Source organism: Heteronotia binoei, chromosome 1 (genome assembly GCF_032191835.1).
Source record: "Heteronotia binoei isolate CCM8104 ecotype False Entrance Well chromosome 1, APGP_CSIRO_Hbin_v1, whole genome shotgun sequence".
NCBI lineage: Eukaryota > Metazoa > Chordata > Lepidosauria > Squamata > Gekkonidae > Heteronotia > Heteronotia binoei.
The window spans coordinates 80,553,844-80,565,232 of NC_083223.1; positions in this window are offsets into that span (position 1 = coordinate 80,553,844).

Genomic DNA, 11,389 nt, shown 5'->3' on the forward strand with positions numbered 1-11,389 from the left:
AACAGCTCTGGTCCTCTTCACATTTATATGAGCAAAACGTAATTTCTGCTGATCTCTTTTGTATCACATGTTGGCTTTCTACCAGAACTCAACTGAACGGGACTATATCTCTGAGAATATTGTCCAGTTGTTAATTTTACTATTGGAACTGCCTTTCTGTGCAGCCTGGCCCACATCCACAGCTGCTTCTATAGAAAATGAGGGCTCTGATGGTTTTACGGATAATGTTAAACATATGTAGGCCAGCAAGCATTATACTTTAAAAGCCAGAGAGCATTAAAAGATATTTTAGATGTTGGCTACATCCAATCATCATAAGAGACATCATCTAAGGCAAGAAAAGGGAGAAATCTTACACCAATACGTTTCATGGACTGACAGTGCTTGGCAGAGTGTTTTAATCTCTCTCTCTCCTTTTCATCCTTTCTCTCTTGTTGCTCCTCATAAGCTGAATTGTTATGGCAAACCAATTTCAAGCCTCAGAGAATGAAAGGGAAAAAGAGATATTTCCCTGTTTTAGTGTGGGAAAGAACTTTTGAGCTTTTAATTTTTGTTTGTTCTTTTTTTTAGTTGTGAGTAGGACCTTTGCCTTTCTGGAATAGGCAGGAAATGAAAGGAGCAATGTGCTGTGATCACCCTAAGGAGCTTTCAGCACCCTAAATATAGTCATCATTTATGGATGGTTCACACATTTACTAAATGGGGATGCTGTGCACGTGAAGGGGCAGCAGAGCTGTTTGCTCTCCCCCATGTACATGTGTATGGCTAATTGGCACAATACTTCTCCCCCTCCCCCCAAAAAAAGTGCAATGGGGGGAAGAATCAGCAGATGTGCATACAGATGAATAGCACTAACCACAGCATATGCTATAGCAGATACATACAGGGAAGCACATTCCTAATCTAAACGCCCAATGATGGATTGCTGCCAGTGTGGAAAACATATTGACAACAAAGGAACAACCATCTGTGATTAGGCAACCATTTAATCAATGGCAAAGCAAATGGAACAGTTTCTGTCATAGTATTCTTGCTCTGGGTGAAGAGAGGCTCCACATTGTTCATGCGGTTGAATATTTATCTCTTGATAATGTCTTTCTGGTCTAGACACATTGCAGAAAGGAGTGGCAGAATTTTGAGGTAGTGGAATAGGCCATACCATTTCAGATAGTAGGTAGGGAGAGTCACATTTTCAATGCTCCAGTGGCTGAACTAAGAACTGATATGCCAGTTTGTGAGCCAAACCAGTTTGCATCAGTTCATGAGCTGTTTAAAGTTTAAACCCCTGTTTCCTGCTCTCCATGTCAGTAAACCCCAGCTTTCTGTTTATTATGAATAGCCATGAACTGCATAAACTACATCAAAATTCGTGAAAGTTCATAGCGGTTTTTCAATTTTGCAAACATTGCTTTGTAAACCACAAACCAGCCAAAATTTCTGACAAACTTTAGTTCATCAGCTGGTTCATGCCCATCCCTCCCTGTAATTCTTTCTCTTCTCTCTGGTCTATGGCACCCTGACAACTGTGGTCTGTGATAGAATAGGGATCTCTGGCAAAATCCTACAGTGTCCAGAATGATCTCCAGTGTGGGGTAGTCATTTAAGTGTTGGACTAGGACTGCAGAGACATAGAGTTGCCAACTCCAGGCTGGGAAACAATTGGAAATTTGGGGGTGGAGCTTGGGAAGGATAGGGACTTCAGGTGCAGTACAATGCCATGGAGTTCACCCTCCAAAGCATCCATTTGGTCCAAAGGAAATGATGTTCTGGGGAATCCCCCAGGTCCCAATTGGAGGCTGGCTTCCCTCATCCAGGGCTTGTTGGACTCTCAATCTATTCTACTTAACAGCGCAGTTGTAAACACATAATGGATGCTGCTCTGAGGTCTTAGCAGGAAGGGAAGGATTAAAAAAAATACAACAGATATATTTTTGTAAGCACTTAACAGGCAAACAGATTTAAAAGCTGTCTTTGTCATGGGGGCATATTTTTGCTTTAAAGTAGCTTGCACTGAAACAAAAGTGTTTTTACTTTTAAGTTGCTGCTCTTATGACTCAGGTGCCAATTTATTATGTTCTATATCCTGCTTCTGCTCTCTTAAATATTCTCCCCATTACTCTGCTTTGATAATCTTCTGGGGGCGGAGGGAACTGGCACTTTGTACAAGTCTGAGGTCAATAGGATAAGGTAAGTCTTTACATGTTATCTGGATTTCTTGGTCAAGTCAAGGCTATTATATTTTAGACCCAAATTTAGGGCCCAAATCTTCTCTGACCTTATTACAATCCCAGCAGTTCCTATGGAATGGCATGGCCATAAGACAAGCATAATTTGGCCTGCAATACTCATGTCTGTTCAATGTTTTCCACAGAGCCTTTTGACATTCTTGTTTATGAGGTTCACCAGAAGGCTTTCAGCTCTAATGTTCTATTGAAAACAACAGATACTTTGGGGACTAAGGCTGCCTAATGACTTGTGAAGCCAAAGCTTTGCTAAGCATTACAAATGTGGAAGATCTGAATCAAATCCAGTGGAAATTTGGAAACTTACATGATGATTTCTGTGAGCATTATCTCATTTCATCATCATTTATCACATTTACACAGTGATAGAAATGGACATAAAATGAGCCAACTTGTTGGAAAATGCCTCAAAGGTTTCATATGGTTCATAGGGCTGAGTATTTGTGTGAGTTTTGAATTTCACATAGGTTGTTCCCTTCAGTTTCCTTGGAAACAGAAAAGGTGTTTCTTTACTCCAAAAATGAGTACTCCAAAAAAACCCCCACCTAAATATTGTTTAGGATAAGATATATTGCTTAGAATAATGAATACATGACATATGCAGTTTCTGTTCAGTGCATGATGCAGTTGGGTCATCTGGAACACACCCAGCGGAACATTCACTGAAATTCCTGGCATTGGTTTATGTGACTAGAACAACACAAGTGTATCAGGTGCCTCCTGCAAGTGCTACTGCTCAAAGCTCTCCCTTATGCCCTACCTTTTCAAACGTTCTGCAAATGTCTTATACCTAACTCCTGTTAACTGAGCCCCTAACTATATTAACAGATGTTAAAAAGTGCCTTGCACAATGTAAGATAGTGCCCTGTATCCTCCCACTCCATGTTGCTCTTCCGCGTTTAGTGAGAGAGGTTCCTGAAGACGCAAAGGAATCCAGTCTTGTACACAGCTGTGATTAGACTTGCTATATACATTTATTTACAACTATAATACAGACTAGCAAAATGCTTCGCACACAATTCACAATCCAACCTCCAACAAGTAGCAGAGTACTACTGTACATTTATACATGTCCTCTAGGTAAGTGACCAGTCAGGTTTAGTGCTGAGTCATGGTCACATCACTCTGGCTGATGCAATCTGGCTGTCTTTCAGATACCCCTGTCAGCCAGATCATCTAATGTCAATTAGATCCTTTGCTGTCAGCAGTGGTCTGTCACCTGCACATACACTGACACTCCAGTCATCAAAGTTTGAAGTCTGCTTCCAGTCTAAGATGCCTTCCTTTGGACAAAGAGCCATTTAAGCTTGGAGGAAACCTTAAAACTCTGCTGAAATGAGTGATAGATTACAGGCCAGTACATTGGTGGCAGAAAATCTTACGCACAATCATTCTGTGATTTTCTGCTAATTTCTTTACAAAGAGTGGGATCTAAATGCCAGACTGAATATACCATGGATCTTGCAGTGAGTTTTAGACATAAATTTTGGCTAGATTTGAGTAGCACCTCAACGAGCAACAAGACTTTCAGGGTATAAACTTTCAAGAGTCAAATCTCCATCAGATACCAGTTTATCCCCTGAAAATCTTGTTGGTCTCCAAGGTGCTACTGGACTTGAATCTAGCTGTTTCTTCTGTAGACCAACAAGGCTACCCTCTTAAATTAATACATATATTTTAGGCACGGGTGGCCCTGATTCAGAGGTTTTATTCTTCCCACTCGGTGGTTTTGCCTATTGCCTATTGTAGTAACTCTCCCAGTTTTCCTAGAAAGGAAGGAGTAGAGAAACCTGTATTGTTGTTGTTGTTGTTCTTCTTCTTCTTCTCTATAGCCAAATTGTATAGGGAGAAATCTACTCTCTTCTGTCCATGAGGCCCTGATCTGATTCAGCTCCCTTTGCAGGTTCTAAAAGTACTTTAAAATTACTGAAAGAATTCAGTCATGGATCTCTCATCATCTTTTGAGCCTTCAGCTGAGAGAAAATGATTTGACCAAAGCTGGACAAGAAGTTTGTGGCTGTTTAATGTAATGCCAGAAATAACTTCTGTCAACTGTGAAGAAGGGAGCATGTTGGTAAAGCACATTTATTCAGTAGACTCCAGACACTGTTTTGGAAATGTGAATACAGTAAACAGTATCTCTGGTATGTGGAGAAAGTACTTCCCTCACCACAAAGTCACCTCAATTTTTATCCACTTATTTGAGATTAAAGAGGAAGGACATTGACTTTTGTGCAGATGATTTACAGTACTTTATTTCAGAAACTGAGACCTGGGAGCTATATGGGGATTTGGGAAGCAGGTGGAGATGCGGGTGAGGGGTGGTCTAGAGAAGGGTGATGAGAACAGAAGAGTAAAGAAGATAGAGACATCTGAGGAATTTGAAATAAAGAAGGAACAGGACAGGGAAATGTTATACCTAGAAATGGTGTTTAGACAGAACAGGACAGAGGACATAAAACAGTGGGATTTCCACCTTGAACTTGACAGTTTCTATCAAGGAAAGGAGATGCAATTTGGAATCTGATTGCACAAGGTGGAGCTTTCAGAGATGTGAGTCCTGGAGGCTACTGTGGAATGTCTGTGAGGGAGAATTAATCTGGCACCAGTCAGGAGTTCTCTCTCTCTGTGTGTGTGTGGAAAAGAGAGACTGACAGTTTGTTATTTTTATGATTTGAGTAGCCAGAGCATAGGGCTATTTCATCTATACTGCAAAGCATTCCTAGTGCCCAGTAGGCACTGCCTGCCTGTCATAGAGTTCTGTAGAATTCTAAAGCCTGCCTGTTTAGTATTTAAAAATCCTCTGGCAGGGTTATATATTTAATTTTACCTCAGCCTGACAAATCTTTAGCAAATAGTAATTGATTATTTTGCCAACCATCTGCCTACCAACTGATTCATTGTTATTGATCAGATTTAATCAATATTATTTTATCCCTCTCCCTTACCTTTTATCTAATAAATATTTCTTTAGTTTTTGACTTTAAAAGAGGAAGACTGCAGATTTATACTCTGCCCTTCTCTCTGAATCAGAGACTTAGAGTGGTTTACAATCTCCTATATCTTCCTCCTCCCTCACAACAGACACCCTGTGAGGTGGGTGGGACTGAGAGGGCTCTCACAGCAGCTGCCCTTTCAAGGACAACTCCTGCGATAGCTATGGCTAACCCAAGGCTATTCCAGCAGCTGTAAGTGGAGGAGAGGGGAATCAAACCTGGTTCTCCCAGATAACAGTCTGCACACTTAACCACTACACCAAACTGACTCTCTGTCTGGTGCCTATTTTTTTTGAGTTCTGACAGGATTTCTGTATGTATGCCTGAGGGACTGAGGGAAGGTGACTGGGGAAAAATTTAGAGTGGTCACCCTCCCAAGCTGACTCTGACCAGTTTTTCACATATGCCCTCCCCTGCCCTGAGAATCATCACTACATTGTTCTCAATTCTGCCAATAAACATAATGTGTATCACAGAAATGCAAAGTTCCCATCTTGAAGCCATCCACAGGTTTGTTAGCTGGGCAGAATTTTTGTAGACTTACAGCCTGAGGAATAGGTTTCTACATATATTAGAGGTTAAATGTTTTGTGTCTCCTTGGTGAACACCTACATATGAGATGCTTCAGTCTAATGGCAGACCTTAAGAAAATGGGAAGCCTTGCTAAAGTTGCATGACCTGAAAGCAGTATTAGTACAGATAGCTGTTTGCAGCACATTTCATGGTGAGGTTGTATGTTTACTATTGTTGTATGTCCACCATGGTACCTTTAATTACTCTGGTTGAACAGAGGCAGCTTAGGAAAGTGGGGTGGCACATGCTGTAAGGGGGTCACTGCCCCACAGTTTGAGAGCTATTTATGTGCGATGGTGGAAAGGACCTCTGTTTTTAACAGCAATATGGGATTAGGGCAAACTAGGCTCTTGACATATTCAGGGATATGGTCCTATGTTTTACCCCAAGAGGACAGAGGGCTATGTGTGTTTATGAGCTACAGCCCTCCCTTTGCTGAGAGGCACCCACAGTCTTGTAAATGGCAGATAAAACGATTTCCCTAATGGAAGTGGTGCTGGTGATCAATAGAACAGGTGGACCAACAAGGCAATGGATATCACATGGGTTGGAGTCTGTTAGAGATCCACAGCGGTGCCCAGGGCAGGCGCTGCTGGGAGTTGTCTTAATTGATATACAAATGGATGATTTGGCGCTTTCCTTGATGAAAATGGCACTGGTGATTTGTAGACCAAATGGGCCAGCAATGCAGGGGCATCATGTGGTACAAAGAGCACTGGAAAGCCTCAATTGTGTCCTGTTGAGCTTTGAATGTGTTCATGGGAACATGAGGTGACAGCCTCAGCTATGGGTATCAGCACAAGGATCGTCTCCAGTTAAGCAGGTTCAATGTGGTCAAGTGACCTGGATGATTTTGGCAATGATGGCATGCTTATACATCAGTATGGTACACACTCATCTTTTAGTGCAGCTGTGTGCTGTGAGTTTGAGCTTGCCAAGCAAACAGTTTAGCTATATTTGATGATCAGTATACTTTTATGTTTTTAAAGGTGCGGGCATATCAAGAAACTCTACTAGGGCACCTGTGGTGGACACTCTAATCAGCTTTTGGGCAGGCAGGTAGCTTTCAGCGATGGCAGGATGCAGTTTGGCCTTATCCCCTTACCAGCATTCAATGGTGTGGCATGTCGAGAGTAACTGGCATAGTTAATACAGTATCCTGTCTCAATTTAGCAGAGTGCATCTAGGCTACATGCAGTAGAAGCTCTTTGTTCTCAGTGTGCTGGCAGAGTTATAGAGCCACTTTTCTACTTCAAGACTCATAATATTAAGGAACTACATTCTAGATAGTAAAGCTTAGGGACAGAATCTAATCTAACTACCTTGGATGGATGCAGATCCAGAGGAACCCTGCATCCACTGTGCCAAAGATGGAGAGATGTGCTCTCTCTCTTTGGTGTGTGCGTGTGCACAATATAGAATGTGATATGGCAGAACGGAAGGATGTTGTTTCCCTGAAAACTATCAGTCTGTACAATAAAAAGGATAGTGAGAGAAGAGTAAACAGGAAGAAAGCTCAGCATTTGCCTGTCTATTATAACTTACTTGTCACATCTTCTGGAGGCTGAGACAAAGGGATAGCACCTTTCTCTTCCAACATGGCAGTTTAAAAGGCAGGTTACTTCATTCAGAGCCAAGTAAGAACTTCTGCTTATAGTATACAAGTCAAATTACCTATTCAGCACTGTAGAGAAAGGGAAATAGTCTCCATTAGAACCAAGAAGATCATCTGTGTTGTTTCTGGAATCCAACAAGGTTGGATTTGAAGAACTGTGAGAGAAAGACAAATTTCTGCTAATGCTCTTCTACAAATGCTTGTGCAGGAGTTCACATAGTGCTATAATAGGTAAATTCTATAGCCCTTTTCATGTTTCTGCAAGCTCTTACACAACCACTGTGCAGGTGGAAGAACATGGGATGGAAAAATAAGTACTTTTCTCCCTTTCTAAATAGAAGAATTTGAAATGGAATTCACTGTCACAGAAATGGTGGTGGCTACACAGAAAGCTTCAAGAGGGGATTAGATAAATATATAGAGCAGAGGTCAATCAGTGGCTATAGATGGAACATTCTGTTTGGGGCAGTGATGGTCTGTATTCTTGGTGCTTGCAGGCAAAGGTGGGAGGGCTTCTGGAGTTCTTGCTCCACTAGTGGACCTCCTGATGGCACCTGAGTTTTGGCCACTGTGTGACACAGAGTGTTGGACTTGATGAGCCACTGACCTGATCCAACCTGGCTTCTCTTATACATACTTTTTAATCCATCATTCAGCCTACAGATAGCTAAATAGGGGCTGATTCATATGTTAGCACAATGCCATGAGACCTGCATCCTCACTGTCCAACCTCAAACTGCTTTGGTAACAGCTGTATGAATGGACCAAGTGAGAAAACGGCATTTCCTTTCCAAACAACTATCACTCTCTCTGAGGATCAAGTGATGCTCACTTGAAAAGTCACCATGTCATTTCCTGCTTTCACATGGTTGCTTAGGGTATACTTTACCCAGAGAGTATGGAAATAGCCCTGGATAAACCATGCCACTGTTGTAAGGTACGAATTAAGCCACAGAAAGAATGTGAAGTTCAGGGTCAGAGGGAGAAAAATGCATTTTGTCTGTTAGGCTGTCATAAATTCCCCAGTCAAAGTGTATATGGAGCCTTCACTGAAATGAAGAGGAAAAAAGAGCCTGGTGGGATATTGCGATAAAGGTTCCCTTAATGTGATTATGTCCCCTCAGCCCCATGACATGTGGAATAACGTAGGTAATTATATTCCCCTTAGTGATTCAGAGAAGTCCCAGTGACTGTAATACATGCTAACTTAATCTCAGCCACAGACCAATGTGTTTCTCATTTACAAATTCGGCAATTTTTCAATAAGAGCCATTGCACTTTGTCTGATCTATTCTCAAAATACGGAAGTGCTTGAAGCATGACCACCTGCAATAACAGATTACTGTTCCCTAAAATATTGTCCTACACCTACAATGCGGAGGCGTAAAGCTTCTCTAAAAAAGATTTGTTATTTCTTTTTTTTTCCTTTCAGAAAGTAAGAAACGATCCCAAAGCTAAGCTGGTTTTCAGCAGCCTCTCTGCTCCCAAAAGTGACTGGCATCAAAGTCTAATGAAAACCTGTTTGCGGACACTGGATCCAGTCCAATGTACACTATTGGCATATTCGGGAGCCCTTGGGGACATGACTCATATAAAAAACACACGGCTGTCATCATATGGCTGGTGGCTCCAATAAATCAAATTTACTTTGAAAATTGAGGCATACCAAAATTTTATTAGGTGAAACTTGGCGTTTCTTATAGCCATCTTGCACATATATATATTTTTATTACTTACAGCAGTTTAAAGGTATGCTACCAATCAGATACAAAATAAGAAAAGATCCCAAAGATTCTCCTCCATTATTTTTTGTTTGACTTGGTGGTGATGGGAATTTTTAAAAACAAAAGTGACTAATACATATTGGTAACAAGGACCACTGAAGAAGAGACCTCAGTGGTTATTTTACTTCGAAGCCTGGCCTCTTAAGGCTTTGGCACATCTCTTATGAAATGGGCTGTGCCCTTAAGTATTTATTAAAACATTTATAGCCTGTTTTTGGATACAAAAAAGAACCATCAAACAGGTTTACATTACCACAAAATCTCGGTTATACCAAAATAGAAAAATACAGTAATAATAATCAATAGAACAGGAGTCCAACAATCACAGAACAAAAACCATGCAAAAAAATCCCCAGAAATACCAGCAGAAGGAATTGAATTCAACACTGGTCTTACTCTCTTATCCAACCAAGCGTTGTCTTGCTGACCCTGGGGATCACTTGAAATGGCCTGCAATGAGCTGGAATAATAATGCAGTCTCTGGTGTGGAACCTGATGGGAAGTCTTTCTTCCTTTTCCTTTGGCCCTTTTGGGCAACAGAAATTTACCCTAATCAAGTTGTTGGGGCAGGTCTCTGGAGCAGTTCACTCAGAGATGGAGGATATATGTCCTCAAACAACTTCAACTGTAATATCTATAATACCAAAGACCTTTTAGAGATAGGCTTCCCAGCCTCCCACTGGGGGCAGGGATTCCCTGGGTTTCGGGGCCTCCAACCTACTGGCACAGAGCTGGCTGGCAGGGGGATTCCCACCCCCAAAGAGCTCCATCATACTCAATGTGCCCAGTATGACAACATCACTTCTGGGTGACATCATCACTTTGGACACCTCATGAGGGGGATGCTCTAGCAATTTAAGTAAAAGCTCTATGGCACCTTAGAATTTTCACCCAAATAGTTAGAGCATCCCTGCATGATGTGCCTGGTGCAATGATGTCACTTCTGGGTGATATTATCGCACTGTGTGTGCTTTGCATATACCAGGAGCCAGGTAAGACCCTGCAACTTTATTTAGAGAGATCTGAGTTCAGTAGCACCTTAGGGCTTTGACTCAAATACCCTGAAAACCTTGTTGGTCTCTACTGAACTCAAATCTAAGTGTTCTACAGCAGACCAATGTGGCTACCCTTTGAAACTGTTTAGAGAGAGTTATCCTGGAAGTCCATAAGAGATTTTCACACAGGATGAGACAAGTTTTCAGGATGCAAGAAAGAAGAGATGGACAAAGGAATGTAAAAGAAAAAAGGAAGATCTTCACTAGTTAAGAATGTTCCTTGGCAAGCCAGAAAGCTAGAGACCTGCTGGCAGCACTTTCTGTTAAGTGTGCATCAAAGTAGCATGAAATATTTGGTCACATTTTTACACAAAAGCTCTCTAAAGACAGTAGGAATTGAGAAAAATCTGTAAAAGGCCCTTTGGTTTTGATAAAAAAAATTTTATAGCATCCAAATAACAGGAAAGCAGTATTGTACATAGAAGCATCACAAATTGTTGTATATCCAAGTGAGATTTAAGTAGGGATTCTGCTGAACTGTGGTACTTATTGCGGAAATGGTACTTAGTATGGATTTGGGGATTCAGAAATGTGGACCTACTAGCAGTAGAATTTTATTTATTTATTACAAGTATACCACCTTCTTCTTTTGAAATGAAAATATCAAGAAAGATAATAAATACAGCTAAAAATGCAAACTGGTAAAAGCAGGCCCAAAGAAGGGACTTTGCTGTCTCTCCTTCCTTTTCTTGAAATTGCTGGACACTGATGGAGTCCTGGAAAAGGGCTAAGTGACAGCGGGCCAGTTTAGAAGGAGACCAAGAAGGACCCTCATCCTCTTTCCCTGGACAGTTGTGGTGGAGTCCAAGAGTAAGGGACAAGTGGATCAGACAAGTCTGACCAAAGGGGGCCTTGCTCTCTCGGTCCGTTCAGTAGAATAGGTATTAAGTGCGGTTAAGTGATAAATATGTATGTTCAAAACTCATACAAGCAATTTATTCTATAGCATTATGTTTAGCAGGAGTCTCAAACAATACATATGAAAACCATCCATCTCAGATTAGTCATCACATATAGAATGTTCACCAAATATCAGTTCAAAATGCTTTCAAAGAAGTTCACACATTCAGCAGCAGGAAGGTCAGGCTAATCATGGGTAAACTGATATACATGCATATGTGAC